The 21,993-nt window shown below is 42.3% G+C and overlaps 1 protein-coding gene across 2 annotated transcripts in view; it reads left to right on the top strand.

Annotated features, from left to right (window-relative positions):
* Positions 1-21,993, top strand: part of BCL2L2 (BCL2 like 2) — a 212,701-nt gene that overhangs the window by 187,704 nt on the left and 3,004 nt on the right. The gene's annotated exons all lie outside the window — the stretch shown is intronic.

Here is a 21,993-nt window from a genome sequence, read left to right on the forward strand (position 1 = left end):
ATATCTTAACTAATACTTGTTTAAATTATGCCTGTCACTTACCTATCAACATTCTTGTCCAACCCTGTCCGTATTTCATCACCAGACAGGATCATCTGGGTGAAACAGGGTGTGGTTGCTGTCATACATGAAAACTATCCATAGTACTTCCTCTAACTGTCTACTCCAAGTAGAACCCTCCCTTGCTGCCACAGGCAAATCAGACTTGTACCTACCTATCTATCTTCCTCTTCCGAGCAGGTACGCCTTGATAAATGAACTCTTCAAATTCATCAGCTTGAAACACCTTCTTCCTTCGGAGAACCTATTCTTGTGAGACTAAATTAGCAAAAAGACCAACGCATTGACCTCATCACTAAACAGGATCATGTCCATACCATAAATCCTATGAACTTATACTGATGTGATAATTTCCTGATCCCTGTCTTCATATCCACCCTGATTACATATTCCTAAATAAAGACAATCTGAGCATATTGATATTTCCCCCCTTGATCCAGACAGGCAAATCTCCTCTTTGCAAAATATAACTCTTCCATCAAAACCATAGTTAATAATCTAACCCCTCTCTACAAGAAATCCCTGAACAACACCAAAGCCTGCAGTAGTTTCTCCTCCAATATCTTTCAAAAGACGAACTTTGAACAGCTTTTCAGAGTCATTTACAGACCTCTTTCACTTTTATGGCAAAAAACAAATGGTAAAAGTCGTCTGTTCTTCCAGTGAAAGCAGCACATTTGAACTCTCAAATAAATATCTCTAGAAAGGACAGAAGAAAATGAAATGAAATGAATGCCCAATAGCATATTTTCAGTTGAGGCAAAGCTTTCTAAAATATATCCTCCCATTTTCTCAAGCCATTCTGTTATCATGCTATTATATCCTTGGATTTGTTTTGCTTTTAATTCTGGAGAAATCTTTCTCCTAGCTGTTTCAGATACAAACACCTTAATGTATGATGAGGACAACCATGCTCTTCCATTGCTAAAGTCTTTATTGAAGGCTTTCTCCCTAGTGTGGTATCCCTCACTAATTACTCTCTTCAAAGTGACGTACTGAACTGCTCCAGTGCGTGAACCCTTTCCAGAGAGACTAAGTCTGGATTCTTCGAAGGTTGAGAACTAATGCCCCATCCCTAGTCTACCTTTTCTGATGGCTACATCTTCCCGTAGATTTCTCATTTGATGAATATCTTGGAGGTGCCAGACTGGCTCTGTATACTTTCTTTTTTCCCTTTCAACAACAGCTCCACAGCCTTTCCCGGTGGTGCCATGATGCTTTGACCATGACTTGCCCACTAAATGTGATGACATCTAAGTATATTAGATCATGGCAAATGATGCACTGGTTTCAGTTCCTGTTTTTGTATGCTTCATAAATGTGAGGTTTGGAGTCCTCTCAGTACTCCACTCTTCATATTTTCAGTAGCGACGAGGTCAAATGTGTCCCCCTTCAGATCTGAAGAAGATGTAGGTCACCTCCACATTATAATTGCATATGGTTTCTTGGTTTCATGACTTCAAGGCCTGCGACTCCTGTTCATTGATGCATCCAAAAGTCATTAGAGGGTGGGAGGCCAAACTCATCCTGACCAAGGCCCTAAGGAATATGACAAAGCGTTGCTCTCCATGTAAGTCAGTTGATGGGGGATGATCTCCCAAAAAATTAAAACCCCCATAGGAACGAAAAATCCTCTTCTTTCTCGATGAAATGTACAGCTGAATGGTCTAAGGACTATTTGAAGTCTCAACGCTGGTCTCTTAGCTGATATCAGTGTTGAAAAAAGATGAAATCAGAATTCCTGACTTCATTTGTTTGACCTTGCTGTGATGGAGGCTTTCCAACAGGCCATGCTAAAATTATTACTATGTGTCTGGTGTTAGTTTTTGCCACTCCGCGAGGGGAAGGCCTGCTCCTGTGTATTTACAACTCCAGCAGCTCCTACTGACTTCTCCAGATTATATGGCTCCACAGGTTCTGTGGCCTCAGTCATTGACCAAGACTTCATTTAAGTTGTTTTTAAATTGGCTGAAATCATCTGAGTGACAAAGGAAAAGGTTAATGCATGTTTTGTTGACAAGCCCTTTTCACAGCATCTTCCTAGGACCCAGGGCCATGCCCATTAAGAATTATGGCTACAGAAAACAGGACTCGGAGGCTAATAACTTTCTTTCTCTTTACAGCACTGATGCTGGCTACATCTTGATTTGTACAATGAAGGTAGTCTAGATACATTTCCAGAAAGGGATATCCTTACCTCTGTCGCCCTCTTCTTTCAACACAGTGTTGTAAAAAGCAGCATAACTTTCGAAATGGAGTGCCCTCTGTGGTGGTGAAATATACACTTTTGAGAGAGCCTGCAGCCATCCTATACAGTTGCTGATCCTTTGCTCCCTTTCGATGAGGCATTCCTAGAGCCTGTTTTTGCTGCTTGGAAAAACCCTCCTCTGGCCCTGAAGCCCACTGGCATATAACCGGATTAACACAGACCTTTGTGACCTAAAGTTCTTCTGGTCACCGCCTTCACTTTATAGACTGGTGGTGTAAGCGTCCACTTCAAAGTGGAACCCAAATGTCTTTCCCACAGGCCTTCCATACAAACTCAAAAAGGCTAGCCTCTATGGTACAAAAAACGTTGGTTCTGTCAGTCGTACCCTCAGTACCGTAATTGCTGCATTCCTTTTAGGCTGCCATGTCTACACCTTTTAGGAGTCTTCCTGACCACGTGAAAAAGCTTTGTTCTGATTTGGTTAATGATGGTTTGGACAAATTCAGATAAATCCTGAAGTGTGGCCTGGATTCTGTGGACACAATGGTCTGATTCTTCGGCACAGATTTCACACGGTATAGTTAAGCTTAATGCATCTCAGGAGTCCAAGCAAGCCTCCTGGATATTCCCTTCAATGGATAGCAGTGGTTTGGAGAGAAGGCAAATCGTGCCTAGAGAGCTCCAAGACAGCAGAGCTACAGCGCATTTCTCAGTCCTAGTCTCCACAGCAAAACAGTTTCATCAGAAATATAGAAAATGTCAAGGCTTTTCCAGTCAAAGCCATCCTGGCAGCATCCACTTTCAGACTCAATCCAGACACACCAACAGATCAATAAATGTACTGCTCCATTCAGGGAAGAGGTTGGTTCTTTGGGGCAGCAACAGATGTAGTCCACACCGTTTTACCCTGGCGTTGCTGCCTCACAACATCCCAGACTCCTTCCCTTCCTCTCCCCCACCCATCCACATACACAAGTCACCTATTCAAGTGAAGGGTCCCCAGTTTGGCCACCACTTATGATATGATCATGACAGATTATGATGCATTCATATAATGTGCAAGTCCACATTATATGCACCTGCCCTTAATGTTCCTCTCTCCTTACTGCCTTCTTTACACCTCGGATGTGCTCTCTGGTGCATGACTCTATTTTGAAGTAGGTAGTCCTTCCCCTACTGAACAAAGCGACCATTGAGGTGGCTCCTCTATAAGTAGGGGGCACTAGATTCTACTCCCGTTACTTTTTGGTTTACAAGAACGACAGTTATGAGACCCATCCTTAACCTCTGCCTCTTGAACCTGTTCAATTTGCAGATCACATTGAAGATGTTGTCCATCAGCCACGTTCTACAGGCTCTCAATACTGGGTATTGGTTAGCTTCCCTGGACCTCCATGATCTCTACTATTATCTTTCCGTCCTCCTCAGCCACACACATTACTTGAGGTTCACACTGGGGTCCCAGTACTACCAGTTCACTGTGCTACGGTTTTGTTTCATGATCATGCCACATGTTTTCATGAAAGTGCTGGCAGTTGTGGCAGCTTCACTATCAAGGGCAGGAGTTCTTGTATTACTGTACTTGGATGACTACATGGATAAAGCAGATGGCCCTCCTTCACAACTTGGGCATCACGATCAGTGGCCAGAAATCTCATCTTACCCCCTCACAGATATTGACTTTCATTAGGGTGGAGCTTAACATGACCTTTATGAATTCCTTTACTACTCCTCAGAGGAGAGTGGATATTCGGGAGATGATTCTGATGTTTCTGACTGAAACATGAATTCCTGTTCTGTACATCCTTTGCCTCCTGGGTCTAATGGCTTTGTGCGTCCTGTCGGCTCTAGATGCCAGATGGCAGATGAAAGCCTGTCAGTGCTCACTGAATAAACTAAGATACAACATCAAAGTAGGCTTGGATCTAATTCAGATCTTCAAATCATTTTATCCGCATCTGCACTTGTGGTTGTGCCCCTAAAGGCTACTTGTAGGTCATGCCTTTATCCTTCTCCAGCTGCTAACCACTGTAGTCATAGTCTCTTGGTTAGGACAGCAATCTGTCCTATGGTCTGCTTTAGAACAGTAACTGCCTTTTAAACTTGCTGGAGCTGCAGGCTGTCAGCCTTGCCACAAAGGTTTTTCTCCTTTCAACCTCATGAATATATATGCCATATGCCATTCTTGATCATTCATCTGCTATCTGCTGACACCACCACAGTCTACTATGTCAGTAGACAGGGCGGTGTAGGATTGTCGTTGTTGGGTTGTGAGCCGAATCACATATGGCAATGACCCCACCAATTGGGGATTTTTCTTGTGGCTGTACAACTTGCTGTCTCCTGAAATATTTTTAGGAGTAGATTCTGTGAGCTGTCTTTCCTTGGTGAACCATAAATGGGATCTTTGCTCAAAAACATGATCTTCTCCAGATAGGGGTGTTAATGCATCAACCTCTTTGCCACCATCCAGAGCAGGAGATGTGCTGAGTATTCTGTCATACACCTCCAGGCCTCGAGAAATCTACTCGCCCACTCTCTAGGGCGGGTCATATTTTATGAAGACGGGCTATTTTTAGCACCTCCTGGCCCTTCTGGGGAACTGACCAGGAGCAGGTGTTCTGTTCACTCAGACTGTGAATGAGCAACAAAGAGGCCTTTAAATCTTGTTTTTCACATTTGCTCTGTGTTCAGAGAGAGATCAAAAGTCGGCTTGCTTTCTTACAATTACTTTTCTTTCCCTTACTGCAACCTTAGAAGATTTTGTAAAGTGAACTGTCTGTCAATCGTGCTGTACAAAGAGGATTGAAAGGCGGTAGAATGTCAGCTTTTTTCCTATTTATCTAACACACATTTAAATAGCTTGTAAATGAACTGCACAACCGTTCAAAATATGTTTCAGTAGTTATGAAAACACATGTAATTCTGTATGAAGAAAAAATTATTTTAATGGGCTAAAACCAAATCAGACATTGTTTTGGGGTGATGTGCAAATGATAAATATTTTAGCTGAAACCCAATTTCCACGGTTTGTGTATATGCTATATAGTTTTATCAGTGGGAAGGTTTGTGGCCATTTCAATGGTAAATGTGCTGTTTGTAAATGACTCATAAGGGAAAGCAGGAAAACCTGCTTGTAGAGTGCACTCTACAAGCAGGTTTTCCTGCTTTCCCTTATGAGTATAGCCCCAGTTTGTGTCAGCCAAACACAAATCTGTAGAGTAGCACCTTTGGATTAAATTCAGATTACATTGTGGTTATATTTTTGAGTGCTCCTCAACTCTCACTCTTCTGTTTGTAAGTGACTACCACATCATGCTCTAGTGATATATTTATTAAAAGTAGGTTTTAAACATAAACTGAGAAATATACCTGCCGTGATGGCAATGTTATTAGTGAACTAAGTGGCAAGTTAGTGGTCATGTGTACCCTACAGTTGGGCTAGATTCTTACCATACATGGAGCAAATGTTTAGTGTATTAAATCAAACAAGGTTTTTTGTACAGCGGAAATGCTGAACTCGCATATTTGAAGGTGTGCACAAATGTGATAATGAAGAAAAAGGCAGTTCTGTAAAATTAAATATTTGCCTACGATCAGACAATTTGAGGTCAGTTCACGAGCCAAGTACATTACAGTTAGGTGATGTAGAATATTCAAGTAAATAGACCTGCCTGTCTAGTAACATGTTATGATTTTTCGAGGCCTGACCTTCCCGTGAATGGTTTCCTGTGTTTCACAGGTTCAGCTGGTCATATAGCCTGCTATATGCATTTCCATTGATTCCTCTTCTGTCGACGGTCTTGAGAAAGATGCACGAGGATCGAGCACATCTGATTATGATCGTGCAGGCTGGGAGAGAAGGATCTGTTACCCCAATCTGTTGGCTTTAGGTGTTTAGTCACTTCTTCCTCTCCTGCACATGGTTTCATATCAGGATGATGTGGTCCTCCATCCCATTGCCCAGATGCTGCAGTAGCAAACTTTGAAGTTCTCTATGTGTCATTGAAGTCATGGACGTCATCTTCGGGGCCAGAAAACCTGGTACAAAATCCATTTCTGCAGGACACTGCGGAAGATTTTTCCAATGGTGCATGTTAGAAGGCTGGATCAGTTTCAGTCCCACCCTTCAGATGTTCTTCAATTGCTTATCCAGCAGGAACTTTCAGTGGCTATAGTCAAAAGCTATTTGCCTGATTTTTCCACCTTCATGTGCCTCCTTAACCAGCCTTTCTTGTTAAATTGCTATAGAGACGTGTTTTCTGAAAGGTTTGCTTTACTTGCTTCCTTCCTCTCCATTTAGCATTCCTTAGTAGGATCTAAATATTGTTTTAACTTTGCTATTATTGTCCCTATTAGAGCCAATACACAGTTGCTCAGTTCAACTTCTTTCTTTGAAAACTGTCTTCTTAGGGACAATTAACTTCAACCCATAGGATAAGTGCACATTAGGCCCTTTTGGCTTGTCAGACAGTCATGTTTATCTACCAGGATGAATTGGTTCTTTTATCTGTCCATCTTTTCTTCCAAAGTGGCATCTGCTTTTTTCATGGGTCAGTCCATTACTCTTCCATCTTTATTCGCTTCTTATCATCCCATCAGATAGGAGTAGCAGCTGTGTACACTGCACCACAGGCAACATTCACACTTGACAAGACAGTGGATGATCAACTCTTTGTGCACTTTGCCGGAGCCAAGAAAGGCAAGGCGATGATCAAATGCACCTTTTAGTCTTGGATCAACCTCTGTACAAAGATCTGCTAAACTTTGGTCAAGAAATAACTGTGGGGCATATGTGCCCACACTACTTTGGCTGCTTTAAACACTCTCACCAGAGGCATCTGCCAAGCACTACTAACCCAAGCACGCATTGGCGGGTACTTTGCCTGGACTGTGTTTCCTTGAGTTTGATATTGCTTTTAAACTCATTCACAAAGTGAGGAATCTCGTGAAGATTTATCCCTCGCGGGAATTAGACACTGACCTTCAGTAACCACACTTCTGGCAGATACATAACCTTCTCAACCTCTCTCCTTCCCAGATGAGTTAGTGCCATGAATAAGATCCTGACGTATGCAAACTTTTTATCTGCTATTATTGTCACTGTTGTTCTTGCTGCCTTGATTCGTGTCTTCACACCTTGACGGAGCACCGACAAAGTGCCAGGCGCTAATGTCAAGTCGCTGGTTGAAGCCAAGTATACACAAGGTTGTCATATCTGCCAGGCAGTATTGCGGGTAAAGCCGCATGACAATGCTTTAGCGCTACCGCTGGTAAAGAATGTTTCTGACACCTGGAGGCAATTCCTAAGATGAGGATGTTGAAGGAATATTGTGTATTTCCCAGAAATATTGTTACCAAAGATAAGTAACGTTTTCTTCTTGGTAAAGTTATAAGGAAGTGTGTTTCCTCTCAAACCTATTAATTATTACCAGTAAAATGAGGTTTTGGAAATGTTTCAGTCTGCTTTCAGGGCTGGCTTTAATACTGAAAATTTGCGAAAATAACAATGATTGACGACATCCCTTTCATTAAAGCCTATCTGTGGACCCCGCCTGTTGAGTTTAAATGTGATGTTTGTTAGCTAGTTTAGAGCATAATTGACTTTACTTCCACTCAGGATGTTGGGCTCAACACCCTGGAAGCTCCAAAAGTACTTTAATGAACAATTCTCAGAGCCAGAACCTTCAATTAACTGACGTTGTCTGTTAAACAAACTAATCTGGATGTGTCATTATGTAAATTATATGTATATATGGTCCTGATCTGTCACCCATCACTGCTTTGTGCCATGCCACTTCAGTCAACCGCACTGTTAATACCTCACCTAAATGACGGCATTACCCGACTCTAGAGAATTGTCTCACCACTGTTAATCTGGCAATTCCCACTCAATTTAGAACTCGTTCACTATTTCTCGGTGCACCACTCCAAGATGGCGGCCGTGAGGTTTTCCCAAGAGCTGAACCTCTTTTCTATGTTCACCATCACGTAACTCGCTCACAGTGGCGGCGGTCGATATAAGCACTGCCTTAGCCTCCTGCAACCTGTGCCTGCAATCAAGCGGAGTACCGACAGCACATTGCTGCAACCCGCCGCAGAGCGCACATTGCTGTAACTGCCCGCCAGACCAGGTAAGAACTGAAAGCCCGGGCAACCCCCGAGGAACCCTTGCGCGTGTTCACCTCAGAACAGCGCATTCACTCCAACTTTTCCCTTCACAGCAGCCCGTACCCTCGACCGCCACTACAGCGAGAGAAAACCACGGGGACATTCTCCCATGCCTGAACTGCCCTGACCGCCATTGAGTGTTTGGCGCCATACGGACCTCTAGAGCACCACTCAGCTCTTACAGAAGGTAGGAGCAACCCCCCTCCGTTAGACTTTTAAGGCTCCCTCACCCCAATCACACTCACGATCTCCTTATTTTTCAACAGCGTTTTCATCTACGAGGAGCATTGGCCCTCGATTACCTATACAAACCCTATTGCCTCACCCTGGAGGTAAGCCCAAGCGGTATTAACAACATTGCAGTGACTTATTAGCACATACACGTGCAGGCTGCCACCGATCGCTGTCTATAAATAGCCTCACTTCCCTTCACACCAGAGCCCGCTTCTCACAGTAGTTCGGTTGTTTCGCCGAGTGGTCCTTGTTATGCGCCGCCACTCCACCATGATGCCATGAGAATTAGGAATGCGCCGCCTAATTATCAATATTTTCTGAGAGGCACTATAATTCTATTTGTCACTCAGCTGCCTTTTATATCACGCATTTCGTTCCTCTTACACGCCGATAATCTATCATCAATTATAATGCCATAGAGTCACCCGAATGTCACTCAACCTCCTTTCTATCACGCGATTTGCTCCTCTAGCATGCTGTTTTTTGAATCATCATTCATTATGCCATAGAGTAAGAAATGCGCCGCCCACACAACTAAGATGTCTGAGAACTTCACATAGCACTAGAAATTAATCAGCAATTCACCCGAATTCCATATAGCTTCTTGTCTAATCACGTGATTCGCTCCTCTTGCATGCTTTCTCGACAGTATCTCACCTTGCGACAGTGCACGCCCTTCCCTTAAATTGTTGTTGAAATTCACCATTTTCGCCATAAATCACGTTGTCCAACTGCACTCCTTCACCCTACTGTTCGAATCCGAATATTGAGTGTTTTAAAACCACAACATGCGCTGTCTCAATTCTGTTTTCCACACGCTCTTAGTGATCCCTAATGGTCCACTGTTTCCTTTTCCTCCTGTTTTTTCCCCTAACAGGCTGTAACTGTATAGACCAGGCAAATTTTATGTTTTAGTCCTGATGATGATCCCGTACAATCTTGAGCAAGGGATAGAAACGTCGACTTTCTCAAGTGGTTTCACAATTGACCATTGTGTATAAATTGTTGTGTCTCCCACTTTGGCTTTACTTGCGAAAACATTTGACATACTGATTTACAAGTGGCCATTTTGCTCAGTCTTGCCTGTAAATTCCTATTTGTTGTCTGTCCTTTCACTTTTATTTCCCCTCATAGTATGGTACAGGACTGTGCCCTACTACAACTGATGTTGTTCTGATATTCTTTAATTTATCCTGTGAATATTCCAACAATAAAAATCCATGTCCGGCTGGACATTGGAATTATATAGTAGCCTATTGTGGTCTATATGATATTGCTCACCTATTCTTCCAAATTGCTTAGGACCGTTGTTCTTTTAAAGTATAATTGATACCCGTGGTCCTTAACCATTAATTCGGGTCCCTTTGTTTACATGTAAAGTAGATTTTATATTCTTAGCATGGAATTGTCCCCTGGTCTTTGCTTATTGTGAGGCAGTCTTCCGACATCTCGCACTGATGATTGAATCCGTGCTGACCCCCTCCCCATTGCTTGCATTGTTGGGTTATGTTCAACCATTAGGTGCTGGAACACGACACTCTGCTGTCATTGCTTTAATACTAGCCCAGAGACAGATCTCCGTGCACTGGGGCGGCCCTACAGCACCAACAGTTAAAGCCTGGATGAGGAACCTAATGTACTGCAACACCACCAGTAATGGGTATACAACACTGCTGCCCCTCTCCTCCAGGCCCAAAAACATCTGGCAACCACTCCACTTCTATCTGTTGCTCCACTCTGAATTGACAGACTGAATCTCGGACATTTCCCTTCATTTTTATCTGCCATGTGAGCTGCCATTCTGTGTTTTGACCTGTCGACATTTCTAGGTCATTGTATTATTGCAGTAAATTATGTGCTTGCCAGCTAACTATGATGGATGCCTTATCCTTTTCGCCTTTCTTTACTGTATGCACCTGCATTGTTATTTTGTTATATTTAAATTGAATACTGCAAATTCGATCTCTATTACTATTCAACCCATTTGCTCCTAAGTGTATGCGCTATGGCAGCTGTTTGTGAAAAATACAATCAAAAGATTTTTTTTGTAAAAACATGCTAAAGTACATTGGCACAGCTAATATCTCCTACATAGGTGAGACCTAGTGGTTTTGCCAATGTTTGTTACCATACTTTTAGTTGTACAGTTGGGGACCCCGACCCACTGTCACGCACTGCTTTCTGCCACTCGCAGTGTAGGTTTGGGCGCAACGCCTGGCCACCTAATCCCCTGTGGGCAGCAAACACCGTTTTGTTTATTTTATTTGTTGTTCCTGGGATGCAGACCCTCAAAATTTCAATTTATTAATATTTTATTTTAGTCCTACATGGCTCTTGGATTTGCACCCTACCATGCTCCCCTGTGAGTTTTTTTTCAATGAATTCGAGGACACAGGGACCAGTTGGTTCCAACATGGTGGTTGCAGCATTTTACTCATGTCTTCGCTATCCAATAGGATTTTCTTTTTTGACCTTGTTGATCCTCTGTGGAGGTTCTGCGTCACTATATATTCATGAAATCTGAAAGTCAATTTCTCAAAAACTACGGATGTACACCAAATTGCAAAAAGCACGCTTTTTGGACCAAGATCTAGTTTTCTGCCAAATTTGGCGTAATGCCTTTTTTGCGATATCGCTGTTCAATCTTCCTATGGATAGTTGCTTTTTTTTCTCAGGCCTCCACTTGACGGATCACCCAAAACTTTCCAGGAATGAATGAGCTGAGCTCCCTTAACCATTTTGTGGAAGGTTTTGTAAAACTTTGCGGTCGTAACTATAACTACCCAGTGGCGACTGTCTCTGAGTAAATAAAAAAATATATATATATACAGGGGTTTGGAATTTATTAAAATATCTACTTGTCCATGGGGCAGTTTGCTTCATAAATCTACTTTTCCTGTAACAAAATCCACTTGTCCCTTTGGTGCCATGTAGTGCGGCCATAAATTATGGCAGCAATCTCATTATATAAGAGCTCTTATATAGCCTCTCTGATTATGCCAGGGCATTTCCCATAGTAGTGTTTGAATACTAGTAATCATTTTATGTTGCCACGTTTCCGCAGCTTCGCATACTGGGACTGAAGATGGTGGTAAGCAGTAGTTCCAGGCTTGGAATGCCCTATTGAGTCTGTGCAAACCTCTAACTTGCATGTTTTAGGGTTTTCCACAAATCTTCTCTAATCTTTCCCATACTGAGAAATGTTGGAAATTTACTCCTGAGAGTGGCATACGTAAACCTTCTTTCAGAGTTGGGAAAAAAGTAGTTGGAGGGAAAATGAACTTTCAAACATCCAGGTTTTCACATGAGCAAATCTACACATGCATATTTGCTCATGCTAAAATGCAGTTCACAAATATTTTGTAGAAGTACAATTTCTTGCCCTACTAATGTAAATTCTTGTGAATTCACGAAAGCCATATACCAAAGGTGCACTTTTGAGACTTTCTTTAATAATTGGGCCCCTAATTTGGTCTAGCATTAACCATGACCTTTTGTGTTTATTAAAATTCTGTCTCTCTCTCTCTCTCTCTCTCTCTCTCTCTCTCTCTCTCTCTCTGAATCGGCTGGCTTCACTGTGAGTGACAGCATTCTGCTCTTTCACAAGGAGCATATCGGTACACAAAGTAGTTTTGTTCAGTACCAGTAACTAATGTGGCAGTGTGTGCTCTTTGAGACTAAAAACAATTTTTGCGTTTGCCAATGTTTGTTATAATGGTGAGGGCCCGGCAGCTCTCACATCAATAAGGTTTTACAAAAGCCATACCAAAAAAAGTCACGCATTGCCAAAACTAAAAAGCTGACCACCAATGTCAGACCTACTGGCTTTGTCAAGGCTTGTTTATTTTTGTTTCCCATATTCTTATTGAAACTGGTTACACGAATTTTCCAAAATGAATATTTTGGGGAAATACTAGCATGCATCAACAGATTTTACTAAATGATTCAGCAAAGAATGGTACCTGAAATATAGTAGTTTAGCAAAATGGTATTTCCCTACTTTAATTTGTTAGGAATGTTTTATATTGAAAGCAAAGAAACATTAATCTTGCTTTCAACCTTCTTCAAATATTTGCATCTAATCAGAGAGCATTCTGTGAGCATCATGCATAGCCTCATTTTGCTAAACTTTGAAACCGTGTGTGCACATTTTCATACTGGAACCACTGTCACTAGTGCAGTCAGAACGTACATTTACTTAGAGCGCTCTCCCTAATAATAAAGGCTTTCAATGAATGAACCATTAATACAAGTTTGAACAGCATTAACACATGCAAACAAATATTACCTAAACTACAGGCAGTTCCCTTCCCTGATCCTTAATGTGGTACTGCAAACTGGCAGCCAAAGGTTTTGTGCTGTAGGGGGTTGGGCCTACTTGTCCCAAGGACAAAATACACATTAAAACTTGTTGCCCTTGACCCCAAACAATATGTGCTGGGCGTCGGGCTATAGGAATTCCACATCCCTGATATATATATATATGTGTGTGTGTGTGTGTATAGAGAGTGTGTGTGTATATATATGTGTGTATTACCTACTGGCGGTCGCCAGTAGGTAGTTGTAGTTAGGACCTATTTTCCATAGGAAATCCGCAACATTCTATTTGGAATAACTTTTGCGCCGGTTGACGAATCTTCGCGAAATTTTAAAAACTGGTGGGGCGCTTCGGTCCACTCCTATCCTGAAAGTCTCTGGGTGATTCGTGAAGCGGAGGCCGAGAAAAAAGGGGGTCCCAAAACGTGTTTTCCCCATGCAATTTTCCATAGGAACCGTTCATCGTGACTACAGCCCGAACTGCTGAATGGAATTACACCAAATTTGGCAAAGAGGTCGTCCTTGGTTCAGACTCGTGTCTTTCGCTTAAATGGTGTAAATCCCTTCAGTAGTTCCTGAGAAAATTACAATTAAAAGTACATATATCTATGGCCTCGGTGGATCCACCCATCCTGCCCGCACTCTAAGCGCACCGTCCCGATCAGGCGCTGAATGCTAATTGGCTGTCAAGTGGTTGTCAACATTCGAAACCAGGAAGTGTTGGCAGCCATTTTGTGCCTCAGTAGAAGCGAGGATCTAGAAATTAGTGGAACAAGTATTCAAAACGTATAAAGGGGGCAGGTAAGAAATATTTTGACCCTCTAGACCTGCTTAAAGGGTCCCACAAGGACCCCTAGGGCCCAAAAAAAAATTACTTTTTAAACAAAATAAAACGAAGAAATGTGCGCTGGGTGCATGGATCCACCTTAAAAAAAAAAAAAAACGAAGCGCGGGCTCCTGTGTTTGTTTAAAAATTACCTACCTGAGAGGGCCAAATCCCCGGGTCTAAAATATTACATTTGATGGGGGTTCAGAGGGGCCCTGTAGCCCGGGTACCGCCATTCCTCGGTGCTACAAAATAAATGGGTGAAGGAGCTCAAAGGTCTGTCTAATCCCCCTGTCTAAGCCCCGGGGATTACCACCCTCCGGGTCTTTTTATATTTTGGGAGGGGGTCTGCGTGGTCTCCATTCTGGAGCAGTCGAAAGCCTTGTGGAACATCACCCCCCAGGAGCGGCTCCTCCTGTATCTTGGGGTGCCTACCCCTGGGACACTGCTGTTTGCTATGGCAGGGCGGGAGTCGAGGTTCCCGCTCTGTCAAAGCAAACTTAAGGGCATATTAAGAAGTGCCATTTTGCCGCAATTTAAAAAAAATCTCCAATGAGTTACAATGTAGGCATTCCCAGTGGCAAGGCAGGTATTCCTATGACAATATAACATGAGGGAGGTATGACAACAGCGTTGTATTTACAAGGCAGCCCTGGATTTGAAGGACCGATAGCAAAACTCTTGGTATATGCGGCTTATGTCGGATCCTAACATCTGTTCTGAAGTAGAAACCACCGCAATGGATCGCACACCGCTAGCCACTCCTCTGGATCGCCCCTAGGCACTCTGGTACATGAAGTGCGTGAAGTTCAAAGAATGACTGTAAAGTTCGTAGGTGCAAGTATGTACTTGTTGTTCCCAAGAATCTCTAGACCCGAGACATGGCCCGGGTTTCGGGATATCTTCCCTCTTCAGTAGAGAACGTATCTGAAGTGGAGAAGAAGGCCGCCAAGTAACCGTCACAGGCCTCGTTGCCTAACAGGCTTCGCAGGTGCGTCTCCAGAAGCTCGTCAGCTTAAAAGGCTCCCATGACCCCGGAGCTGTTCGTTAGTTCTGGCCTACATGCGGCGTCCGAACCACCAGGACGGGCCATCACAGCGATTGCAATGGGAGCAACTCTAAAATGGCGTAGAGCACCTGCGCACCGACTTTTTTATTGGTAGGGTCACGTGTGTTGTGACGCATGTGCTGGATGGGTATGGTGTGGGTGTATACCAGCCATGAGGGAGTGTGTGTGTGCCGTTCCGACAACTAGAACTGGAACTAAGAAATCACTACAATGGAAATCTGGGCCATGTAGCGTCGTTGTGTTTTCCTGGAAGCGTAAGCGGAGTGGGCTGGACTGACGTATGCCAGTGCTGCGTGAGGATGTAAACAATGACACCGGAGCTATGGGCGTGGCTCCGTTGTGAGCTATATGAGAAATCAACTGATTCGGGTGTCCGTGTTGTAGTGCTGCCGTCACCCGGATCTTAAATGCAAATGTGTCATTATGTCTGTAAAGTCCCACAATATGGCCAACATGGAAGGTACGGGGTATCACTGACCCTACATTCATCCTTAGTTGTACATTCAGTGGAGTGTTGTAGCTGTGGTGATACAGGGCTATGAAAGCTTTAGGTTGCAGGTTTTGGCACATGAAGAGCAACTAATATATATACGTATGTGGTAATTGGGGTATACTGTCGCACTTGGTGCTGGAAATCAGTGTTCGAGGCTCGGATTCGCGTCCACATCCTGTTATTGTAGAGAAATGACGTAATCTACTCGTGCCTGAAAATGTACTGTAAATACGATGCTCATGTAAATTGCTGATATAGTTTTGGGTCGACTTCGCGCTATATAAATATGCTAAAAAAAAAGAAAAATCGAGCAATAGCGCACACTTATAAATTTACTATACACTTTGTTTGCAGTATTGTAATGATCCAGTTTGTACGTTTGTATTTGTAGAAAAGTTTTTGTTACTGGCAGAGGTAAGATGGTTGCATACGCTGTTTGCAACACAATATAATGTGGTAGGGCGCAGGAGCAGCATTTTACAAACATAATAAATACACAGACACAGATAGATAGTTGAAGTGGGTACGGGCACGTGTGCTCGACTACATTTTATTACGTTGCTGTTGGTAACAAGTAGAATAGTAATCATGATATCATACACAGATATTCAATCATAAATGGTTTATGAGTTCTGCTATACAAAGGTAGGAGCACTATATGTGAAATAATACACAAAGAGTTGTGGTGCACTAAGGTAGGGTTGGTTTATGTGGAGCCTGCGATGATGCATGGTTCAGGCTGACCGCACTGGTAAGAATGTCCTTTGACTACTGAATTTTGCCTTAATAAGGCCATGTGGCGATTATTTATGTGCACTGAGTTAGTGGTACGTCTGGTGCTCAGCGTGTGCGCACTCTACGATGATGCGTAGTTTGAGCGGTCTGCACTGGAAGCATTGTCTGTTGCCTACTGGACTGCATCATCTGTAATGACGATTAAAATAAAAGATGAAACATGTATGGAATACATTGTCAAAATATGTATGTTTCAGGGACATTATAGTTCAAGTTGTGACCTGTGCTGTCCGCAGTGTAGACTGCCATTGAGTGTGCCTTTGCATTTGCAGCGTGAATTTCGTTATTCAACTAAACCTAGAACTGATATAGAGGAAGTTTTTGAAGAAAGGCTACTAAAGGGATATTGTGTAGGTTTGAGGGACTTTATACTTTGTTTGGTACTGCACTCTGCAAATAATGAATGAAGAGTCTGTTGAATTCTGCCTGAATACGGCCATGTGGCGATGAATTATGGTGCACTGAGATAGTAGTACCTTTGGCACTGAACGTGTACGTAACCTGCGATGATGCGTGGTCCGGGCAGGCCTCACTGGGAGCAATGTTTTTTGCCTAGTGAATTCTGCCTTAATAAGGCCACGGGGAGATGACTTGTGGCGCAGTGAGTTAGTGGTACCTGAAGAACTCGTGGTTCGGGCGGTTCGCACTGGTACAATGTCTCTTTCCTACTGGAATGCATCATGTGCAATCGCCATTCCACCTGAATCGTGAGCCTTCACAATGTAGATCGAAGGCAGTCGTCAGCACAGACATTGAGGAATGTTTTTTGTCGCATCCTTTAACAAAATCTGAGGACATAGAGTACAATTGTCTCTGTCTTAAATTAATCAAGGCTGAATTTCATGCTGTCCGTAGTGTAGATCCAAAGCGGAATTCAAGTTGTGAACACTGCTGTCCGCACTGTGGATCGAAGGCAGTAGTCAGCACAGATATCGACGAAGAATTTTTGTCACTTATTTTAACAAAGTCTGAGGAATAGAGTACAATTGTCTCTGCCTTACATAAATCAAGGCTAACTTCAATGCTGTCCGTAGTGTAGATCCAAAGCCGAATTCAAGTTGTGTACCCTGCTGTCCGCAGTGTAGATCGAAGGCAGTAGTCGATACAAGTCTGCGGTGCTGTGGCGCTGAGTTCGCAATGGGCCTGTATCGACGAGGCACGTGGTCATGGCGGCAGCCACGTGGCAGAGTGAGGACCTTCGCTGTGGCTGAGTCTTTTCTCTTTGCAGAAGTGAACCACGCCCAAGGCATAGGCTAATTATTTATACTGTTATGCTGGAGTTGCATACGTTGGACCAGCCCACTCTGCTTCTCCTTCAAAGGGGGGGGGGAGACAACGCAGATACATGACCGAAATATTTGAGAGGTCATCAGTGATGTCACTGACCATGTCATAAATGATGTAATATGTGACATCATCACCAGTTGATTGCGGGCGCGAGAGTTACAGTTAGTACAACTAACTATAACAGAGGAATTTCAATGGTTTTGTATGAGTGAAATGTCCAGCTAACTATAACACCCCTGAAACCTATGGTTTTTTCAGTGAATATATATATATATATATATATATATATATATGTATATATATATATATATATCTCACACACAGACATATATATTACAGAGTGGTGGATTCCACTCTGTAGTTGTAGTTAAGATTCCCAGAGATAGGAATTTCTCTAATTTTTGCTTGCTATTTACTTTCCTACCGTATGACGAATCTCCACAAACCTTTACAGACCAATTGCTTATTCTACATTGGCTGATGATGCAAACTTCGTGGTGATGAGTTAAGGGGGTGCAAATAAAAAAGGCTCCCAAAACGCATTTTTCCACCAATGCATTTGATATAAGACGTTTTAGACAGACTAGCGGCTGAACAGATTTTCATGAAATTTGCCAGAGATACAGATTATGGTTTGGAAAGTTTTCTTTTCGGTATTTCATGAAAGTCCGTTCAGTTTGTTTGTTAGTAATAAGGGACAAAAACATAGTGATATACTGCGTTACATAGAGATGACAAAGCAGTAGATTATTGACTAAAGAAAGCCTTTACAAAAAAAACGCAGACATATTGTTTAGACTACAATTTGGCTGTGTTGTTGGTTGCTATTTGAGATATGGGTTAATAGTATGTTTTAAAGATGCAATTATACATTAGGCAGTTTAACATAGCTTGTGCAGGTAGGTAAGGTAATATTGCTTTATATATATATATATAGATACTTTTTTTATTCGAAGTACTGCGTTACGCCCTCAAGAATGCTGCAGTACTTAAAATGTGAAAAGAAACATTAAGGGATGCAAGTGGAAGGGTGTTCTATAACACACTACACCACTCTACTGTATGCCACTGTACCCCATACCACTGCACTCTGTGCCACTCGTTGTACTCTACACCTTGCCATTTCATTGGACTCTATGCCACTGCACTGTACTCTGCACCACTGTTCTCTACGCCTCTCTTCTCAATTCTGCAACACTGTGGTCTATGCTACTGCACTCTATGCTGCTGCATTCTGCGCCACTCTACTCTATGCCACTGTACTCTACGCCATTCAACTGTGCACCATTCTACTCTATGCCACTGTCTGTATGCCATTGAATTCTATGCCACTCTACTCTGCACCACTCTTCTCTACGTCATTGCACTCTTCCACCACTCCGAGCCACTTTAATCCACTTCACTCTAACCCACTGCACTTTACACCACTGTACTCTACGTCACCGTAATCCACTGTATTCTATGCCCCTCTACTGCACTCCACGCCACTGTACTCCAGTCTAATATACACCACTCTACTCACCGCCACCGCTCAGTACACCACTGTGCTCTATTCAGCTCTACTCTACCCCACTCTACTCTACCCTACTTCACTCTACCCCACTTCACTCTAGCACACTACGCTCTATGCCATGCTACTGTATGCCACTACCCTCTACCCCCTCCTACTCTACTCTACTCCACTCCACTCTACGCCACTGCACTGTTAGCTACTATACTCTGCACCACTTTACTCTACACAACTGCACTCTACTCTACACACTGCACTCTACATCACTGTACTCTACGGCACTCTACTGTGTGCTATATTGCTCTACCCCACTACCCTGTACTGACGTTAGTGTACTGTAACCCACTCCACTCTGTGCCGCTCCAATCTGTGCCGCTCTACTCTGTGCCTCTCTTCTCTGTGCCACTCGACTCTACATAACTTCACCCTGCTCCACTCCACTTCAACTCACTTCTGCTCGCTCTACTCTGCACCCTTCACTCTTAGCCTACTTCACTCTGTCTCACCTCACTGTACCGTACTGATGCTTGTTTCCAGTCCAGGGAGGACCTGGCCTGACAGTTCGGGCTAAACTGTTCGCATTGGGCGCAGGGTCCAGACTGATTTGCATATGGCTGGGTCCAAACTGGAATGGCATGGTGAGCAAAAAAAAACGATGGATTTAGGCCCAGATCTCTGTACTTAGGTGAATGTATGACATTGTTCTGCATTCTGTCCATCAATTGTTCTTTTTCCACTTCACTGTACGCCACTTCATTCTGTGCCACTCTACTGTACGCCACTGTATTCTACCCCACTTCCATCTACCCACTTCACTGTATGCCATTCTACACTATTGCACTATAGCCAAGTTTAACTCTGCCCCAGTTCACTCTACTACAGTTCACTCTACTCCAGTTCACTCAACCCCACTTCACTCATCTTCACTTCACTCAACCCGCTTCACTCTACCATGCTTCAGTCTACCATGCTTCACTCTTTCTCACTTTACTTTTCTGTGTACCACTCAACTTCACCCCACTATATGCCACTCTACGCTACTACACTACACTCTACATCACACCACTCTACGCATCTGCACTCTAGTATTCCCTAGACCACTCAAAGCCACTCTACTCCACCCCACTGTACGCCACTCTTCCACTCCACACCAGTCTACACCATGCCACCCCACAAGAAATAATCGAGAAAGCACTGAGGTAATATTCAAATGTAAAAAGAATTAAATATGAAAAATAATTTATACCAAAATAAACATTATATGATTAGAACCCGATTTTTCCACACAAAAACATAAAACATCGTTGCAAAAAAAACAAAGATTGAAGATAAGTTATAGTTAGGAAGAGTTAATGTATTATTTCTTTACAAAATCAACAAGTTATAATTTCCACCAAACCAAAACTTTCTATAATTCGCGCACCTTCGAACACTGTGTTGTAAACTCGCTAGGTAGATTAAATCATTCAAGAAATCTTTATTCGAAGCCCAAAAGACTCCATAAAAGATACATAAATACAATATATAAAAAACGCATCATTATAAAAATGATAACACATTATATAAAAAGTTAGATATATACGGACCAATTATAATGGGTCAGATTTTGGTTTAAGCTTAAAAATAATTAATTCTGATATTATTACGTAGAAAAGCTCACGAGATACATTTCCTTGTCCTCAAAACCATAGTCATTCAAAATCTTACTACAGAGAAATGGAGCTGCTGTAGATATAGCAACACTTTGCTACACTGGGCAAAACTTTGGCCCTTCAACACGGGTGAAATGTTCTTGTTCCTTGAGGCAAGATAACAACCACAAAACAGTAAAAGATGTAAAACTGCTAGTTCTGAAAAATCGTCACATGGACACACTGGTGAATTAAGAAGGTCATTTTCCCCGTCCATAAAAGCTACATTCATATGAAAAGTGTTTTGAAGAAATCTAGTCAACGGAAATTGGCCATTCACTTAACAAACATTTAGTTGAGTTCCAGGATGTATCAACAAGTCATATAAACAAACAGTTAATATATTTATTTCGACCTTCGCCTTCTATCATTCTATCTGAATTCAGATGGCCACAGAGCTTTCCTTCCTATTTTCTGTAGACCTTGCTGATCAGTACAATAATTTAACTTGCTATTTCTAATTATCAGGATTTTTATTCTTATCTATAAAGCTTTTGATGCCTTCAAATGGAATTTGAGACGAAAATTGGTATGTTTTGGTAGGATGGGACACGTTTGGGTTCATATATGGGCACATTAGACAAAACAGAAGGCAATTAACTGAGGTTTCCAATTTGGGAGAGATGCAGAAATAGTAAAGCGGTGCCTTACTTGTTTGATGAGCAACCAAAATTAGCACATTTGTATTTTTTTTGTGTGCATTTTTTCATGATGTGATGGGTATACATAAATGAGTTTGAAAAATACATATATTACATGAATTCGCTTTTTAGAAAATGTTTTTTAAATTGATGTACTGCCTATTCTGTGTGTTGGATAAAATTAGTCATCATTGAAGATGTCTCCCCCATGTTTGATTTTTCAAGTTTTATTATGATTGTTATTATATAAACATACGCGTTTGTGTTGGAGGGGAGTAGGTGCCTTAAGAGTACAAATTCTTAACGTTAAGTAACAACGTTGTACAAAGTGCGATATTAAGTTGTCTTTGGTTGTATATAATTAGGCACTGTGCACATTATTTGGTATGTGAAATACAAAAACATACAAAACGTTGTCTGTGTCTGATTTTGTAAATCATGTGAATATTATAAGGGAAAGAAAATATGACGTCCCTATGTGTAAGCAAGCCGTTGGTGCAGCCGAAACGCATTATGGCAGCCTGTCAATAACAGGTTTTTTTTTTGGAAGTGTTGGCACCTATTCTTTGAAGCGGGATGGGAGTGAATTTTACGCAGTGATACATACCAGTTTCTGTCGATACCCTCCGGTCATGTGCACGGATTTGGATAATATATATTTAGATATATATATTTTCTCCGTGATCCACT

Source organism: Lissotriton helveticus, chromosome 5_1, assembly GCF_964261635.1.
Source record: "Lissotriton helveticus chromosome 5_1, aLisHel1.1, whole genome shotgun sequence".
Classification (NCBI taxonomy): domain Eukaryota; kingdom Metazoa; phylum Chordata; class Amphibia; order Caudata; family Salamandridae; genus Lissotriton; species Lissotriton helveticus.